Consider the following 6,701-nt stretch of genomic DNA (forward strand, 5'->3'; position numbering starts at 1 on the left):
TTGCTCTCCATATTAGAACCTCAAGAGGAGATGGGATTCGGTCATATTAGTTGAACATGTTTTAGAACTTGCTGTTATTCCATTTTGAGCAAAGAATGGCCTGCTGCCATTTTCCACCCACTCCTCCATTTGGCTTTCTTGTGAAAGTTGCTGACCTTATAAAATATTTTTTTAACCTAGTTGTGCTAAAGCACTACATGTAATAAAGTGGGGGGTTTTTTAACATTTTTTCCTTTTATATATAAAGGCATTGATTTGAATTTCATTCAGGTTTTTTAATTGTGCCACATCTATTGTTCAATGAAGCCGTGACAGGCTTGTAAAGACATTCTTCTAATCCTGCTTTTTCTTTTTTGAGAAACACACCATCTGTGGCTTAAAAGAACATTAATAACTTGACCTAAAGAGAGAACATTGAATTGATCTGTTACAGGATATCTCACACATATCCTATGTGTTGATCTGCTAGTGGATAAAGATCATGGACAGAAAAAATACCTCTGGCTTCCCATGTACAGTACACCTGTCAGAGTGATCACTGAGAGCAGATGGGGAGGACAAGAGGGGAAATTCAATTTCTTGAAATACGCTTGCAAGAAACAACCTCCCATTTCAGATCTGTCATCTATCTTACCCACTGAAGTTATGCAAGTGTCCATCTGTCTCCATCCATAATCTAAGACTGAAATCTAGAAGGCCATAATAAGGAAATCTTAAAGACATGCATCTTTGGATTATCTGATGTTTTTAAATGAATTGTTTTTATCATAGTATATTCTTGTCTATGAACTTTCTATCAAACTGACAAAAAGTTGTCGTTTGTTTCTCCAGAATGCTCCTATTTGTGTCCATCCAATCTAGAATGGGAGGGGTAAGAAAAATAAGTGTTGGTGGGAGGACCAACTACTTTTCCTCTCATGAGGGTTCCCAGACTTTTCAGAAAGCCGAGAAACTGAGAAAGGAGTCTTAGTTACACATTTGTACCTAATCGGACATCAAGGAATCTCAGCCAGAAACTACACCATCATTATGGAACAACAGAATTGCAAAGAAGGCTTGTGTAAGGCTATATCTCCTCTTTCTTCAATAGTCTGTGTACTGAATTATGAGCAGCTGATACTAGAATGCCAGTATTAAAATTCTGGAATCTAGATAACAAAACTGATTTATGGAATATGTAAACTATCTTGAAGATGAGTATGCTTCTATCTGGAAGGAAATCTTTGTTACATATAGACCTAATAATTGTCAATATGACAGTTAGCTAGTTATAGACTGCAGTTTATGCTATTAGATTAGTTTATTAAAGCAAACCAGAAGAATATTTTGCACTTTAGAAGACCTGATAGGAGCTTGACGTATAAGAAAATCGATGGTCCATAACATTATTTTTAAAGGACTTGTTTTTCAGGACCTTGGTATAATTTACATCCAACGAACGTATAAAATGGTATTAAAAAACAGAACCTAAAGACAATAAACTTCTTGAGAAAAAACAGAATTAATTTTGTCAAAATACCCCCCAAGAATAATATTCCAGAGGACTATAATGCAAAAAATACAATAAAATGCCAAATTGTTTCTTCTTTTGTAGGTGTTATTACAGAGACTTCCAACTTTCCGCACACTTAAATCCCACTATATTTAGTTCGCTTAATGGTTATATAATTAAAATAGTAATACAGTAGAGTCTTGCTTATCCAACATAAATGGGCCGGCAGAACATTGGATAAGCAAAAATGTTTGATATTAAGGAAAAGCCTGTTAAATGTCAAATTACATTATGATTTTACAAATAAAGCACCAAAACATGTTTTGCAAAAATCAGTAGAAAAAGCAGTCCAATACATGGTAATGTTATGTAGTAATTACTGTACGAATTTAGCACCAAAACATCGCAATGTATTGAAACAGCAGTGGATCTGGGCAGGAGGCAAACTGTTGGATGAGTTTGGATAAGTGAGACTCTATATCTAGGCTTATCTTAATGACAAAAAAATAAAAACAAAAAAGGGATTGTTAGAAGAAATAATTCCTTGAAAGTTCAGAAAATTAAATTTAGATTTACATGCTTCTGTTTCCATCATAAAATATCTCAGTGGCACCAAAGGTTCCGCTTTGTGCATAAAGAAGTTTTCTTCCTCTCCAGAGAATCTAGCAGGTGTTACAATAGGAGTTTAAATATCTGGAATAGGAGAATCCCTAACAGCCTGAACACATTCTGGATTGCTTTCAACCAGAAATACAACAACCATATTTTTCATTATTCACCTCATGATTTCATAATTGTATTGCAAAATGAAATTATTTACTGGATATGACATGTCCATGTACACACTGCTGTGCTTGATTACATGTTAACACCCCCCCCCCCCCCCCCCAGAAATTATGATGTGAAGAATCATAATGCAAAGACACTCCCAGAAAAAGAAGTGCACTCCCAAAGTGACTATAATCTACTTATCATGCTACGGTAATAATTATGTTGAGTGCTAATTGTTCATGCAGGTCGGAAGATCAGTTCCAGATTTCCACATGACGCTTCTTTATTAGTGTTAAATTAGTGTGAGTTTGGCCTTGATTTCCTTAGGCTTAGCTTTACTCTCACAAATCTTTGACTGATGCTGAATTTTATTAAGTCTCCACAGCCATAACCACATCCAAAACCATTTCTAGCACAGATGTGGGAAATAGAAATAGGCACTTTCTTAGCAACACCAGAGGCTCTGACAAAGTCTGTTGTTACATTCAGATAATTTCTGGGCAGTCACAGAGCCTCAGGAGCAAAGTGTCATATAGAAAGGATACCGAAGAGACAGCTCTTTTAATTTGAAATCTGGGAAGTACGTTTCTACAGTCAATCAGGCATCCCGGGCTGAGTTAGGTTAGTGCAGTGAGTTATTGCCTTAAAGCAAATCATAGCCTTTGTACTTGCCATTGCATGTAAAAAAAACCTAATAACATTTACCGTATCATTCATATCTGCCATAAAGGATACTGAATCAATTATAATGTTTATTTTAAAGATAGGGGTTTGGGGCTACACAGAACCCCTGCTTTATTAATGTGCCCTGCAAAATGAACTCATTTACTGCCTCTTCTGAATTTCCCAGTCTGAATTTCCCAGTCTGAATTCTGAATTTCCCAGTCCGAATTTCCACTAGATATTTTGGACTTCATCTCTCAGAATTCTTGACTATTTGTCAAAATGGATGGGTCTTCTAGCTGTTGAAGTTCCAGACATTTGGAAAACTGAAGATTGGGAACCACTAGTTTAGACACACAAACTAAAGTTTTTATTAAATGAAGCCCATTTGGAGATTGGAAAGTTACTTAGGGTACTAATCTAAACTAGTTGCTGGGGAAGAGATGAGAAAGGACTGAGGAAAAGAGAACTGAAGAAATATCCCCTAGAGCAGTGGTTCTCAACCTGTGGGTTCCCAGTCTTCAACTAAAAGATTTGATTAAGATCTTCCAGGGAGGTTCTGCTCTTGGCCCCACCAGCCTCACAGGTGCAGTTGGTGGGGATGAGGGACAGGGCCTTCTCAGTGGTGGCTCCATGGCTATGGAACTCCCGAGTGAGATCAGGTTGACCCCCTCCCTCCTGACCTTTAGGAGACAGCTAAAGACCTGGCTGTGGAAGCAAGCGTTCAGCCCTACGGGATTAATTACACCAAAGATGGGTCAGGATAGGTAGACATAGAGTGAACCAGGATAGGTAGACATAGAGTGAGCCAACAATGTGATGCGGCAGCAGAAAAAGCCAATGAGATTTTGGCCTGCATCAATGTCTAGATCCAAGGAAGTCACGCTACCCCTGTATTCTGCCTTGGTTAGACCACATCTGGAATACTGTGTCCAGTTCTGGGCACCACAATTGAAGGGAGATTTTGACAAGCTGGAATGTGTCCAGAGGAAAACAACTAAAATGATCAAGGGTCTAGAGAACAAACCCTATGAGGAGCGGCTTAAAGAGCTGGCCTGTTTAGCCTGAAGAAGAGAAGGCTGAGAGGAGACATGTATAAATTTGTGAGAGGAAGTCATGGGGAGGAGGGAGCAAGCTTGTTTTCTGCTGCCGGAGCAATGGCTTCAAACTACAAGAAAGGAGATTCCATCTGAACATAGGAAGAACTTCCTGACTGTGAGAGCTGTTCAGCAGTGGAACTCTCTACCCCGGAGTATGGTGGAGGCTTTTAAACAGGCTGGATGGCCATCTGTCAGGAGTGCTTTGAATGCAATTTTCCTGCTTTTTGGCAAGGGGTTGGACTGGATGGCCCATGAGGTCTCTTCCAACTCTATGATTCTATGCTGTGCACTGCGGAATAAATGGAACTTGAAGACACAGGTTTGCAGCTTGGGAGTGAACCTGGACTCATCGCTGAGCCTGGAACCACAGGTTTCAGCGGTGACTAGGGGAGCATTTGCACATCTAAAACCTGTGCGCCAGTTGCACCAGTTGCTTGGGAAGTTTGACTTGGCCACGGTAGTCCACGCTCTGGTTACATCCCATATAGACTACTGCAACTCGCTCTATGTGGGATTGCCTTTGAAGGCTGTCCAGAAGCTTCAAATGGTCCAACGAATGGCAGCCAGATTGCTAACAAGAGAGGCGCTCAGAGATCGTACAACTCCTCTGTTGCGCCAGCTCCATTTGCTGCCAGTCTGCTACCAGACACAATTCAAAGTGCTCGCTTTAGCCTATAAAGCCCTAAACGGTTCTGGCCCAACTTACATATCCGAACGCATCTCCCCTTATGAACCATCTGGGACAGGGGTCCCCAAACTTTTTAAACAGAGGGCCAGGTCACAGTCCCTCAAACTGTTGGAGGGCCAGATTATAATTTGAAAAAAAAATGCCTATGCACACCACATATTTTATTTGTACTGCAAAAATCACTTTAAAACAATACAATAATTAAAATGATGAACAATTTTACCAAATATAAACTTATTAGTATTTCAATGGGAAATGTAGGCCTGCTTTTGGCTTTTTTTATTTATGTCGTGTCAGGAGCGACTTGAGAAACTGCAAGTTCGCTTCTGGTCTGAGAGAATTGGCCGTCTGCAAGGATGTTGCCCAGGGGACACCCAGATGATTTGATGTTTTTATCATCCTTGTGGGAGGCTTGTCTCATGTCTCCACATGAGGAGCTGGAGCTGATAGAGGGAGCTCATTCGCCTCTCCCTGGATTTGAACCTGCGACCTGTCGGTCTTCAGTCCAGCCGGCACAGGGGTTTAACCCACTGTGCCACCGGGGGTTCCTGCTTTTGGCTGATGAGATAGGATTGTTGTTGTTGTTGTATGCTTTCAAGTCGTTTCAGACTTAGGTTGAGCCTGAGCGAGGGCCAGGTAAATGACCTTGGAGGGCTGCAACCGGCCCCTGGGCCTTAGTTTGAGGACCACTGATCTAGGACCTTAAGATCATCTGGGGAGGCCCTGCTCTCGTTACCACTTTTGTCACAAGTACGTATGGTGGAGACGAGAGACAGAGCCTTCTCGATGGTGGCCCCTCAGCTATGGAACACCCTCCCTATAGATATTAGATTAGCCACCTCCCTTTTAACATTCCAGAAAAAAGTCAAGACATAGTTTTTTGAAGAAGCATTTCCAAATGCAGAGTAACTGATATAGGAAAATGGAATGATGACAAAGAGACGAGACAACGTTTTTAACAAGGAGACACTATGAATTTATATTTTATTGATTTGTTTAGTTTTTATTATATGTTATGTTTTAATTGCATTTATGATATTGTAAGCCAAGAATTTTACCCTGTTAACCAGGGCCGTAGCCAGAAAAAAATTTCGGGGAGGGTTTACAATTTCGGCCGGGGGGGGGGGGTTGAAAGTTTCAGGGGGGGGGTTTGAAAATTTCGGGGAGGGTTGAAAATTTCGGGGGGGGGGGGGGGTTGAAAATTTCGGGGAGGGTTGAAAATTTCGGGGTGGGGGTGGGGTTGCCTCCTGGCTCACACTGCCTCCTGGCTCACACTGAAGCCAAGAGCACAGCAGGGGGCAGAGCAACCTTCCATAGCCCGCAGCTCCACCCCTGTCAACCACCTCCACCAAGTCTGGCCTCCTTAATGAGAGCATTCAACACACACACACCCAACTTGGTTGCTTCACTACATCAGCTCTTGCTGCAAGTAATGACAGTGTGAATAAATTGTCAATATTTGCTTGAGATAGTGCTTACAGTTCTGGAGGGACTCTTAATTTTTTACATCTCATAGACTTAGCATGGGGATTTGGTTAACCAGTTAAAATTCATGAGTAAACCAGGTTTTTTAAAAAAATCTGAAACATTTCGGGGGGGGGGGTTGAACCCCTAAAACCACCCCCTTGCTTCAGGCCTGCTGTTAACCGCCTTGAGTCGCTTACGGGCTGAGAAAGGCGGTATACAAATACAGTAAGTAAATAAATGCAGTTTGACACACTGCCAGGGCTCAATCCTGGAAGTCTGATATTTATAGTTTGGTGAGGCACCAGCCCTCGTTAGTAGAGAAGGCTAAAGAGTGTGTTATATGGCAGAGAAGGCATGGGAAAACTTGGACCCTCCAGGTGTTTTGGGACTCCAACTCTCCCCATGCCTAACAGCCTCAGGCCCCTTCCTTTTCCCCCTCAGCCGCTTAAGCGGCCTGAGGCTGTTAGGCATGGGGAGAGTTGGAGTCCCAAAACACCTGGAGGGTCCAAGTTTGCCTAAG

The sequence above is a fragment of the Anolis sagrei genome, chromosome 1 (genome assembly GCF_037176765.1).
Source record: "Anolis sagrei isolate rAnoSag1 chromosome 1, rAnoSag1.mat, whole genome shotgun sequence".
Taxonomy (NCBI): domain Eukaryota; kingdom Metazoa; phylum Chordata; class Lepidosauria; order Squamata; family Dactyloidae; genus Anolis; species Anolis sagrei.